We start from the raw sequence: 13,781 nt of genomic DNA, 5'->3' as shown, positions 1-13,781 counted from the left end.
AAATCATAATTTAATCATGATAAAAAATTAGGTATTTTATTAAGATTATTAAAATATTAATTTAACGATTTATCAATTTAATCAAGGGGATTCCACGTTTCATCAGCATAAAGATGTGAATTCGAAAGTGGGTTATCTTCAATCTGAAAACATGCGTGTTTCTTTCCAACGTAAGCTTGTTTCTTCTAAATCGACTTGTGTTCTCTTTTCAGTTATGAAATAAAAAAGCTTTGTAACACAGAATACAAGTTGGAACACGAATAAAGGTGCGTGTCGCAGAAACAGCTCAATTAAAATCAACTTTTAGGATCTTAGCTGGGTATTATGTAAATCTTTGCCTACTTTCTAAAAGTTTTCTTTTTCAAAAGAAAAAAAATCTCTCCCTCTCTCTCTATACACACATATATAGGAGAAAATGACAACAAAATCTTTCTGAAGAGTGCAAATGACAAGTTGATCCCTCAAAATATAATAATTTCCCTAAAGTTTTTGGAAATTTTTCTATTATTAATAAATTTATATAAATTATTAAATTATCCTTAGTGAAAATAAATGATTCATAAGTTTTGTTTAAATATTCACAACTTTTTTTCTTATATTCACAATAATGCAATAGTAAATTACAATTTCACATGTTAATTTTTTTTATTTACTGTTGTATTATTGTGAATATAATAAAGAAAATTGTGAATATTTAAACAAAACTTGTGAATTATTTATTTTCAACAAGGGCAATTTGATAATTTATATAAGTTCATTAATAATAAAAAAATCTCTAAAGATTTTAAAAAAATTATGACATTTTGAAAGATTTTATCATCATTTTCTCTGTATATATATATATATATATATTCTCTTTATTATTATTATTATTATTATTATTATTATTATTATTATTATTATTATTTGTCAAGGTGGTCCCGATGTCCAATTATTCGGTTTTGTTGCCGCATTTGAAATTTCAAAGCTTTAATCAAGCACTTTGAAGAAACATGGATGTAAAGTTATATTCAAGCAACCTCATGAGTCTCACTTTTAGCATCATGAGTAGTGTATGCACGGAATTGTTTAAAGTAGCTCTAATATGGCCAAGGTAAAGAAACACGATAAGAAACTTAATTAGTAATGCAATTTATTAAATTGCCCTTTTTTCTATACCCCTGCTTGATTTTTGGTCAAATTTAAACATTATAAAGCCTATTTGAAAATAGCTCTCTTAAGATTGGTGAATATGATATTTCACAATTAAACGGCTAAAGCTTTTAGGACTAACACCTATTGATTTAATTAAGTTGATCTTATTGTTTGATTTAGATCTCTTTGTACCTTTCCTCAATACATTTTTTCATACGCAATTGCATCCCCCCATCTAGTTATTCATTTACTTTAATGGTATAAAATTGCTAATTATAACATTAAAATAGATATATTTTTCATCATCATTACTAAAATGCTTTTGAAAATAACATTATAATGTTTTTTATGTAGTTATTAAATGAAGAACATATTTACTTTAATGTAATAATGAGCAATTATACACTGTTAAATTAAATGAATAATTAAATAGATCAATGAGATTGAGTATATGAAGGGAGATATTGAAGGAGGAATGGAGGATACATATCACTTAATATATGTCGCCTCTCAACTCTTGTAACGATGTTATTAAATAATAGGATTAAATAACAAATTGATCTTTGAACTATATAAGATTAAGAGCATCTAAGACTCCAATTTCATTTTTTGTTGAATTTTGAAAATAGTGCAATTTGATTTTTACTGTTAATAAAAATTAAATTTAATCATTAGTTGACTAAAATAATAAGAAGGACCTCAAAATTACAAAAAATAGAAAAAAATTACAATAAATATAAAAAACTAAGACAAAGATTCAAAAAAGTATATAAAAAGACCAAGAAAATTTTACTGGTCTTTTTTTTATTTTGAGGTCATTTTTTAACCAACAATTAAAGTTAATTTTTGTTAATGATAAAGGTTAGATTTCTCTTTTTTCAAAAGTTAAATGATTCTCATTGCATCAAAAATGAGTTTAGGTCACATACGCTCTTGGATCTATAATTTAGTGGCCAATTTGTTCTTTTATCCTTAAACAATACTTTCTCAATTTTAATTTATAAGATACTTTTAAATAAAATCACACATACTAAATTACAAATATAGTTCATTAAATAGGCTTTGCAACTTTTTTTCAAAACAAAAATATAAATTTTACAAAAACCCCTCATTTAATACTCTATTTAAAGAAGATAATATAATGTGAAGGGTAATTTTGAAAAAAGCATAATTAACAAAACCTTGATTTTGTTAAAGTGTATTATATTTTAAAATACTGAATCTCTTCAAAAAATATCTTATGAATTAAGACAGAGGTAGTATATTTTCTGTAGGCTAGTTGATGCCATAAACCACATGTTAATTATTTGTAAAGATTAAAATTAAAAAATTATTTAATTGCCCATTGAAACTATAAAATGACAGTAAAAAATGAGTTTCATGTATTTATTTTAAAAGTATAATAAAAAATAAAATTCTATCAAATAATAATTATAAAATTATTACATTTAGTGTGGTTAAATAAGCCATCTAGTCAATCATGGAATGTTACAAATGTATAATATAAGGTAAATGAGTAAATTAACTCTTAAGCTATAAGTTCAAGAATAATTGAAATTCTAAACTCATTTTTTTTAATGTTTCCTTTCAACTTTGAAAATTATGCAATCTACCCTTGTCATTAACAAAAGTTAATTTGGAGAATTTTAACTAAAAACCATGAAAAATAAATATTTATTAATAGGTCCCAAAAAAATTTAAAATTTTTTGCTGGATTTCTAGACTAAATTGAAATAAAATAAATGACTAAAAAGATAGAAATGCCCTTTTGTAAAATTAACAAGTACTTGATTACTACCTAACTTTACTTGTTAATTGCTTACTTGTACTTATTAATCCTTTAACAATGCTTGTTAAATAGTTAACTAGCCAATTTTGTGACTCCATAATTTTAAGAACATTATTTGTTAATTTTATAATTTTACTTATTAATTTGTCAACATAGCTTTTTAATTACTTGACTTGACTTGTGATTCCTTTATAAGACTTTTTCACTCAATTGAAAAGCACAATCATTAGTTGTTAATTTTTTTTATTTTATTTGTTAATTTGCGAATATCAATTATAAATTACCTGACTTTACATATCAATAATCATACTAATATTAGTTATTAATTATCTAACTTTTATTTATTAATTTATGAATATCAGTTGTAAATTACATAATTTGTCAATAATCTTACTATTTCAATTATTTTGTTCTGAATGAAGAATCATTAATTATTAATTTTTTAATTTACTTATTAATTTACTAATATTCGTTACCAATCATTTTTCTCTCTCTTTTGCATAAGGACATTTAGGTCTTTCCAGCCACCCATTTTATTTCAATTTTGTTTAGAAATCTTGTAGTGAATTTTTAGATTTTTTTGTGACCTACTGGTAAATAATTCTCTTCATTGGTCTTTAGCTGAAATAATTCTCTCAAGTTAATTTTGACAATTAATTGACTAAAAAAATAACTTTAAAATTTTAAAAAATAAAAAATTATAGTAAAAGACTCAAAAATTACATAAAATGGCCAAAAGAATTTTTTGGAGTTATTTTCTTGTATTTTTGAGGAGTTTTATGCGCTCCTAAATTTATAGTTTAAAGTCAATTTATTTTTTTATTTTATAATATATTGCGTGCATAAGGGATTAAATATATAACATCTTATTTTAATAAACAAATCATACATATATGTATGGCACATAAATAGTTCTAATTACTAATTAGACGAAAATCACAAGATTTGAAAGGTTAAGCACTGATCTTCAACGGCTGCATGGAGCTAGCTGTAAAGTAACATATATGTCATGTACCAATCATTATTATTCTTTTTCTTCAAAAGATGACACTTGGTGCCATCTTGTCCTAAATAATAATAATTACTCAAAAATGAATATGCCTTAAAGGACCATTATTGAGAAAGACATTAGAAATATAATAGTAGATATATGTATTATGATTCCATTTTGTTTTGCAGTCCTTATAATTTTTTTTGTTGCTTTCAATCTATTTAATTTAATTTATAATTTATAATGCTAGCCTTTATCATTTTAAAAATACATATAAGGATTATGAGTTAGTATTGACAAAGTTAATTTTTTTTATGTGTACTTAATTCTGTTAACTCTTTTACATGTATAACTAATTTTGCATTGGTCTAAGTCAAAATGTAAAAGAAAGCTTTTCCTCTTAACTTTTATTTTTAATCATACTTGGTCAATTTATTTCCATGTCAACATATTTTTAACATGTGAGCAAAAGATTAATATAGTTACAACAAAATAAACTCTGTCAATGCCAATTCATGGTCTTTATTTATATTTTAAAACCATAAAAACTAACATGGCATATAGATTAAACTAAAAGGATTAGAAACACAAAATATAATTATAAAAAATAAAAAAATTAAAACACAATAAACTGTTGTACTGTCCTTAAAAAAAGTTAAAACTTTTCCAAACTTTAATTTATATGCATACAACACTTTTATGATTTTTAAAAGTTGACAATAAACTTTTGTGCTTTTATTTTTTTTTCTTTTTTGACTGATGAGCTTTTAATTTCTAACATATAACCTTTATCCTTAATTATTTTTTATTTATTGATGAAGCATAATATATTACTAACCTGTCTAATCAACTACCTCCTTCAACTTAGTTGCTTGTACATAAATTCTTTCAAATTTTGAGTCAAATGTAAATCATTTTGAAAACTTTTAAGTCATGTGCAAATAAACCACTTATCATATTATATTATTTTAATGAAATAATGGACAAAATATCAGAAGGGGAGTTATTTACATAAATGTAAAATTAGGAGGTCCATTGTAAATTTTAAAGAAGAGGGATGTTATTTGCACATAAACAAAAGTTAGGATTATATGAGCATGTTTGGTTTTGTTTTAGAAAACAAAAAATAATTTTTTTAGGGAAGTATTTTCACTAGTATGGACAAGCAAATCTACACTAGTTAAAAGAACTTATCTACATCGATTCAACAACTAGTGTGAATAAGATTGGTGTAGATATATTGACAATATCTACACCGGTTATTCAACCGATGCAGTTATTAGGCATTTTACACTAGTTCTCAAGTTTGTGTAGATAACTAATAGGGAAATTATGCTTATTTTTTTTTAAAAAAATGTGGCTGTCTACACCAGTTACAATAAGTAGCCATTATAAATATCCTATCATCTACACCAATTATTGTAACATTTTAAATTTCAATTCAAGGAAACTAGTTACTAATTAGGGGTAAATCAGTAATTAGTAGATTAATTTGGTTTCAATGTTGGTTTGATATTTTGTGCTACTTAGCTGTTATGTTGACAGGATTAAATAGTGGAATGGCAAGCTGGAATGAAATGTGTGACCATAAGTGAAATTGATCTCACTATGCCACACGGCATATTGCATAGAAATTACTTAAAAGTGACGTGATTAGCTCATGAAAATAGAAAAAAAAGGGAAAAAGCATGCGTGAGAGAAAGAGGGAGTGATCTCTGTTAGGGAAACCATTATCAGGCGATTGCAATTTTGCTTCAACCAGTGACTTGTCAGATAAGTATCATATATCCCTGTGCTATATTTCTGCCTAAATTTCTTTAAGTTATTGGTAGAAAATTGATTCAGAAAGTTTTAAGGAATTAAAATTTAGGGGAAAGGTTGAAAAAGGGCTTTTGAATACGAAATTAAAGTTTTGCAACTGATTTAAAGTTTAATGGTTGAATTTTGAGGATATTGGCTTAATTAATGTTAACCTCGAGAAGTTCATGTTATTTCATCACATTTTCCTTAGATACTAATCCATTTTGGTTCAATTGTATATGTTTTTATTGCTCAAATTAGAAAAATGTGTAATTTGTTTTGGGCTTGTGTTCTTGGCTTTAATTTGATTTTTTTTAGCCTAATTTCATGTCATTTTGATTGAAGTTTTGATTAGAAGTATTTCTGGAGCTTTGTGGATATTTTGGAAGGCTTTTGGATGAAGAAATCAAGAGCAAAATAAATGATTTTTATTAGCTGTAAAAACAGTGCAAAACTAACAAAGTCGTCTCAAAGTCATGACTTTCGTCGTTGTCAGAAAAACATGGCGTTTCATTTATCAAAAATTAGTTGGCTAGGACACATATAAGCTGAGAGCTCGACCTAGAATGCATTCTTCAGACTTTTAAACACTTTTGGAGCTTGGTTGTGCTAGGGTTTGGGCATTGGAAGAGTTGGGATTAAGAGATTGAAGTTTTGAAGATATTTGGAGCTCATTTTCTTTGGTTTTTCTATTCCTCTTCCCTTTCCTCTCTTGTAATCTGAAATGGGTCTACTTATTTTGTATATTTATAGCTTGTGGATGATTATGAGTAGCTAAATCCTTTGTTCTAGGATTATTTAGAACCCTTATATGGATTAACACCATATTTCTCCTCTCTTTTTGTGATTAATGATATATATGTATTTTTTTACTCTTTCCTTAATGCTTCTACTTGATTGGCCACATTTAGATGTTGGGTTCACTTAATTGATGCTTGAGAGGGCTAGGTTGAGTGTAGAACTTGGGTAAAATTGTGTGTAAGAACTTGATATTTGCATGTTGAATGGATGATTTTGCTAGTAAGATAGAGATATACTTGCTAGCTTTGCATAACCACATTAGGGTTGGTGTTTAAAATTGAGTTTTATTAATTGTAACAAGAGATTGGAAAATTAATTTAACTAAACACTTGTTCATGACTTGAGAGAGCTTGTCCAAGTATTTTTAGAACCCTAAGTTAGCACTTATTTCCATTAAAAGCATTTATGAGAGGAGGTAATTTTGGTGTTATGAAATGCAAGGGGGATAATTAATCCTAGGTCCTAAATTGTGTTGGAAGTTTGTGAATCTCTCACTTTCTTAATTTTCTAGTGTTAGTTTCATTTGCAAAATTATTTTCACCTAATGTTGCGTAGCTCAACTTGATCGAATTTACTAAGTCTTTTGCTTGATCATGTTTTTGAACAAATCCTCGAGGGAACGATACTTTACTTTCATTATATTATTTGCTACGATCCGTGCACTTGCGGTGAGCAACAATTAACCTAAGTTATTAGGTTAAAAACGGGTAAAATTGATTAACAAGTTAGAATTAGAGGTGATTTGGTTATTTGAATAGCTTGAAAGGAAAATGACTATAGATAAGGGGCTGTGTTTGCTTAAAAGGTTCTAATTGAACTGTTTTATGTGTTGAAGGATTTGGTTCAACCAAATTGATTCTTGTGTTCGTTGTTGGAAACTGATTGAAGGATGTTTATTATGTAGATTGAGCATCTGAGGGTTTCTTGAGGAAGTTGAATTAACTTGAGAGGTTCAGTACGAATGCTAATGTTTGGTAAGAAGGATAAAAAGATAACTGGAGCAACTTTTTGCTTGTTTGTTTGTGAAATTGTTTACAAGTACTTTATATAAAAGTGTGCATTGTGTTTTATGAACTAATAGAGTAGCAATATTGTGAAAGAATGATGCATGTGGGTGTGTGAGTGATGTTTGAAATGTATGAGAAGTGACATGTGTATAAGCACATGCATTGCATTCGTGAGTGTACCTTAGACTAGGGTAGGAGGTTGCAGCCCTACTTTGTGTAAAGTTAAAAAGTCCTAAAGGTTTTGAACGTGGAGCTTGCTTTGCCAAGAAGGACATAAAGAGAATGATCTATGAGTATACCCTAGACTAGGGTAAGAGGTTGTGTTCTTACTTTATGTAAGGTTAAGAAGTCCTAATAGTCCAAGTGTTAGGAATGCTTTACTAAGTGGGACTCAGGAAACCACCCATATTGATGATTCCCAGACTAAGATAATGATTTGGTAGGCCCTATTTTGTGTAAGACTAAAAGTCCTAATTCAAGCATAGAGCTTGCTCCGCTAGGAGGAAACAAGAGTACATAAGCATAGCTATGAATGAGAATGATATTGCGTGCATGTATATTTATACCGTTTTATTAAAGTAATGCTACTTTATCTCTTATTTATGATTTTACTTATTAACCAGTATTTGGATTATATTTGAGTTACTGGGATGTATGTCTCACTTTATTACCTTTGTACATAAGTGCAGAACGCACGAAAAGGCCAGGAAAGGAGGTAAGGAAAGAGTAACCTTATCTGGTAGTGGTATAACTACAATTGAACATAATAAATGTATAAATGTGTTTTTAAAGACTTAAGTTGTCAATTAAGATGCATAAGTGTATATAATGTGAATATGTGATTATATTGTTGAAAACTTGCTTGTGTATATGGTATTTCATCTCGTCGAGTGTATCACAATGATGAATACATGGGTAGGCCTAGATACTATCTAAGCTAGTTTATATTATGTGTTGTATAACTTGTTCCACTTGTATGTAAATTTAGTGTATGAAATTATGTATTTATGGGAAACTTGACCAAATGGTGAGGATTAGCCCTATATGTATGAGTCAGATGATTAAAGGTAGAATAAGTATATGTGTGTATGTGGTTATATGTTTGTACTTCATATAAGTCCACAACTATGCAATTTGGTGTTGAGAGGTTAAATTGAGTATTTGATGTGATATATATGATATATTGTGTTAATCAATGTATTTAGTCCTATTGGACTTGATTCAAGGCCCAGAATGGTCTAAAGAGGCAAGAAAAGGAAATTGAACACTTAGGGTGTCATTTTTGAAAGAAAAAGTGACTTTTTGCATCCGAATGTTTAATTTTAGATTGAAAAATTGGATCTTGTCCAAACTTGTCTAATTAGATAGAATATGTTAAAAGCTTCATGTAGGTGCTTGAATTATTTTAATCAAATATCAAGTATGAAAATGGTGCGCGACGAAAGTTTACTTTGTGAACTGTCATTTGACATAACATAGAGGAAAGAACCTGTGGCTCTGTACCACATGCTATGACACATGGTAGTATAAGCCAAAGTGTATGGCCCTTTTTCAGAAAAGATAATTGTGTCATTTTGAGTTGTGGAATTATATTTATGCTTTCGTTAGCCCTCTTATTTAAACATATTTTTGAAGAAGTTGAGATCCCACATTTTGAAAACGAATTGAGGGCTACTATGATAATATTGTATAGTAGTTGTTTGTTAAAGGATGATAAAGTTTGAATTGTATGGGGGACTTTATAATTATGATCATAACTAGTGCGGATGATATGTTTATCTACCCCTATTATATCCATAACTAGTGTAGATATATAGTCATAACTAGTGTAGATAGTTCTTTTAAAAAAAAAATTACTCTCGTTTTTTTAATTTACCTCAGCCATAATTGGTTGCAATTTAAAGCATGTATTTATCAAACATCCAACAGCCAAACAATCAAGCAAAATTCAATACAATCAAATATTATTCAAATCAAATGAATTTAAAATTATGTACAATTTCTAACACATAAAACATAAATTGTCAACTAAGTAATCCTACACACAACTATGTATACCAATGTTTTCTACAACTACAAAACTACACAACTCACTTTTTCAAAGGATGATTATTGTGAAAGTCTAACATGAAAAGTTTTCAATGTTGTCTAATTTGATGGATCTCTAAATCTGAAAATGAAGATGAATCATTGAACATATGAAAAGATTAAAAATAAGGAAATTAAATTAGCAATTACAAGAAAACAAAAAAAAAAATAGATAACACCTAAAATTAGATTTATCTCCTCAGTGAACTCAGTCAAGTTAGTTGTAATATACATGTCTCAACATATAAAAGCCGCACAACTTAGTGGGGGTTGCTAATGGCTCTGTGGAATAACACAACATTATCATAATTATACTAAAAGTAAGCTCTATCATTAAAATTACATAAAACAAAAAGATGTACTACTTATTACCTTTAGTGTTATCCATGTAAGATCTTTAACATCATGTGGTGCATTGTCCAACCAGAATTGTTGGCCAGTCATCATAGCCCTATCATCAACATCACATAGTAATTTAATCACAAAGAAAAAAATGTATTATAAGACTCCTTAAGCACACTTACTAATCAAAAGACATCTTCATTGTCGGATTGAGTTTACGATGCAGAAAGCATAAAAAGATGATAGAATTGCTTTTCAATGAGAACACTATCAATTGCAAGTATGTATTGCAAAAAAAAAAAAAGGTGACTTGAGCAAATTTTTGATACCATTATACCAACAAATTCAAACATATTTATTTACACATTGAGAAACATGGAAAAGTAATACTCCTTTCCACCTTCACTGAGCCCTTGGTTCATGCATTCCTTTTTTACCACTTTAATGCTCTCCTTATCATTAGTATAACACGAGCAAAAAATTTGTATGGTTTCTATTTGCCCGAGGAAACCAAAAATTGATGTAAAAACTTAAGAAAATGAAAACAAGTTAGTTTGAAAAGCTGAATTGTTTAATTTCATTTAAATTTACAAGAAGACACTTATATCATCTTAATTTGAATGTTTGTCATGGTTATGTTAATATAAATGAGAATCCAATGGAGATCCTCATTCTCAGTAAAGATTTCACAGTTATTTATGCTACAAGATTAGGAATCTCTTTAGAACAATTAGGTGGAACTGATCCACCATATGCCATCAGTACAAATCAATTCCATGGACTTAGCTCAAACAATTGTGGCTTTTCAACCACTTTATGGGATGATGTGGTTTCCTATTAAATAACAAAGTCTAGTAAAACATTTTTAAATGTGAAGACTTCATTACAATTAATAAAATTTGTTCTCGAATCTTGAGGCTTCCCAAAAACTCTCTTTGGCTATAATAAAAAGTGCTATTGGTATCTTTCATTGTCTTGGTCTCATTAGTAGAGAATGGGATAGAAGTATTATCAATTTTCACCTCTTCAATAGTGACTTTGACAATATCTTCTTGAACTTCTTAAAAGTGACATTTTGACCCCTCGTGGATGCAATCGTGTGCTACTAAACATTTATCCAAATCCTCCATATATAAGGAGCAGTTCATGCTTTGGAGTAGGGTTATCCTCTGAAAGAAGTGGAACGATGTTGCTCCCTTTAGTGCTCGGATGACAAGCAGGGGAGTGAGTTCGTTGGCTACTTGGCTATTTGATTGAGCTCATCGTCATCATTTCTTCCTTCATCTTTTGCAGCCTAGCGTTAAGAGTAACCTCAAACTCTTCCTTTTCTTTAGCCCTGAATTGATCTAACATAGAATTCAACTCCTCCCTAGTCACAAGTCTTGAAGAATGGTGTTGATGAGGTAATTCAACATCGCTTATGCTCACCACTGATCTGAATTATAATACCTGCCTTGACATTACCAAAACAACAATCTAACACATCGTTATGATAACCAAGATAAATTAAAATCCTTAAGAAAAGTCATCACAACTTAAGGGTTTAGAAATAGTTTAAAATATTGAGATTTCAAGAAATCCTTTTGAAAAGATGTTTGAGCTCAAACCATAGTTAAAAAAAAAATTAAATAAGGTAGAGGAAGCAAGAAGGTCATATAACCTATCAAATAAGTACTAAAAGAGACATTTTTGAATGCCCAAAAATAAGCTCTATCCACCGTGGTGGATGACACAGAGAACCAATAGTTATTGCTATACGATGCACCGTAACACGTATAGCCTGTGCTACAATGTGTCGCTACTATCATAATAGCAAACAGCTATTGGCAACACTCTGGATCTAACTTTTAAAGCATGTCATTTCGCTATCTGATGTTTGATTTAGATGGTTTAAGCGTTCACATATAGCTCTTTAAACCTTCTAGATATTAGCACCGGTCTCACACTCAAATATACAACCATTTAAAAGCTAGATACCTAAACCCAAAATGGTTCATTTTCAAACCATGTTAACATATAAAAGGTCTAAAACTCACAACCTAGTGCCAATAGCCTTAGAACCACTTGGACCAACTCAAATGGACCACATATAACTTGATAGGCCAATTATATCACAACAATGGTCCAAACACAAATTGACCACTAAATCCCCTATTTCATAGTGAATTCAAAGAGGGATAATCTCATTCCAAATAGCATATTATGGTCATTCACACATACAAAACATTACAACATCATCACTTGTACTAGTATCTCAACTACTCATAATCATTTAATCACAGATACATCAATTATAAGCCGAAATACACACATTACCTAAATTCTCATACAAGTGACTCAAAATATGCATGAAATCTTAAGTTGGCATAAAATTCATAACATATTCATTACAAAACCAAAATATAAAAGGGAAGAGTGATCATTAGTACCTTCACAAATCGGACATGCTTTATACCCCTTAACACTGTTGTTTGATAAGTTTTCATATGTAAGAGTCATTACAGTGCAAAAAATCATTGCACGCAACTTGAATACCTCTTTCTGATCTGTGTCAAACATGTCTACACCTACCTCCTATAAATTTTTCTAAGCCTTCGATCAAGGATCTGAAGTAAATATCAATATCATTTCTCAATTGTTTCGGTCCTAAAATGAACATAAATAACATGATATACTTGCATTGCATACACAACATGAGAGATAAGATATAAATCACCAATAAAATAGGCCATGAACTGTGTATGTTACTAAGGCTGTCATAAGGATTCATGCTATTCATACTACATCCAAGCTTGATGTTCCTTGGATCACTGTCGAACTTGGGAAACAAAGTATCCATTTTCTTCCATTACTTTGAATCGATTGGATGCCGAAGCTTTTCATCTAAAATCCTCTCATTTGCATGCCATCTCAGATTCTTCACATCTTTTTGTTTGCAAACAATCATTTAAACTTTAGTATAATTGGAAGATGCCATAGCACCTTTATAGGAGCTTTATTCTTTTTATATCTTGATGTCTCACAGAGCAAACACGTCTTTCCTCTTTATGCTCTTTCCTATATAGTATGTAGTCATTTAGGCATGCATGTATTTTCTTAAACTCCATGCCCAATGGACATAGAATTTTCTTCACCTCGTTGTAATGAAATGACAACACATTTTCTTTCACAAGCATTACTCAAGAATTTTTATGAAACTCTTGTCACTCTACCTGGATCTAGCTTTCAAGTTCACTAATTTCAATACTGCTTTCAACAAATTAAATTTCTCACACCTTGAATACAATGTGTCTCTACATCACTGCACATATTATATGCTTGGGATTTCTTAAAAGCCTCTTCCCACATCACAGATCATGTCATCCAACCGATCAACCATATCATCATCATTATCAACATCAATATCAACATCCTATGATTGAGATGTACTTGGTATCAGCATGTTTAGTCATTCACCACACCATATTCATAATTTATAACTTTTGAAAAATCCCTCGCAAATTAAGTGTTTGTATATCTTATCTGCACTTAGCTACCCCTCATTCAAATAGTCCCTATAAGGATAATAAAACCTCCTACTATTATTTTCAGCATTGCTGTGAGCAAATTGCAAAAAACCCTTAACTCTATTAGCAAACTTTATGCTCGTTTGTTTTGCATTCATCCAATTATGATTCATGTTTATTTGTCTTCCTAAAACACATGGATTATCACTAAATCTATTAGGATAAGGCCAAACAAGTTTTATACTAAAAAAAGAAAGCAAGCATGCTAAGACATTAATTTTCAATTTAAGTTGGAGGGTAAAAGGGAAACAAATTTTGCTAAC

Source organism: Prosopis cineraria, unplaced genomic scaffold, assembly GCF_029017545.1.
Source record: "Prosopis cineraria cultivar Desert tree isolate PC_DT_omini unplaced genomic scaffold, ASM2901754v1 PC10, whole genome shotgun sequence".
NCBI classification, from domain to species: domain Eukaryota; kingdom Viridiplantae; phylum Streptophyta; class Magnoliopsida; order Fabales; family Fabaceae; genus Prosopis; species Prosopis cineraria.
Note: the sequence above shows the minus strand (reverse complement) of the source record.